Source organism: Penaeus monodon, chromosome 30 (genome assembly GCF_015228065.2).
Source record: "Penaeus monodon isolate SGIC_2016 chromosome 30, NSTDA_Pmon_1, whole genome shotgun sequence".
NCBI lineage: Eukaryota > Metazoa > Arthropoda > Malacostraca > Decapoda > Penaeidae > Penaeus > Penaeus monodon.
This window is the reverse complement of record NC_051415.1, coordinates 14,399,235-14,399,605: the sequence shown is the minus strand read 5'-3', so window position 1 is coordinate 14,399,605 and position 371 is coordinate 14,399,235.

Below are 371 nucleotides of genomic sequence, written 5' to 3'. Positions count from 1 at the left end.
ACTGTGTGCCCTTACTGATTTTATATCTATGGGTTGAGTATATTCCAGTTTCGTACAATGTACATTTATCAGTGAACCGTTCGTCTGGAATTCACCTTACATGGGCAGTTAGGGCGTGTATCTTCACAACTAGAATGTAATAAAAATGAAGTTTAATGCAGAAAAAAAAAACATTCTATTTAAATAATGTGTAAAAGATTTGTAAGCAGCAACAGAAATGTGGTTAAATGTTCCAAAATTGTTTGCCAACGATCATACCACGTTGAAAGTACCGCTTCTCGTCCGATCAGCGAAGTTAAGCAACGTAGGTAGGGTCTGGTCAGTAACATAGTTGTTGAAGCTGTTGATGTATGTAATTCAGAATATCCCCA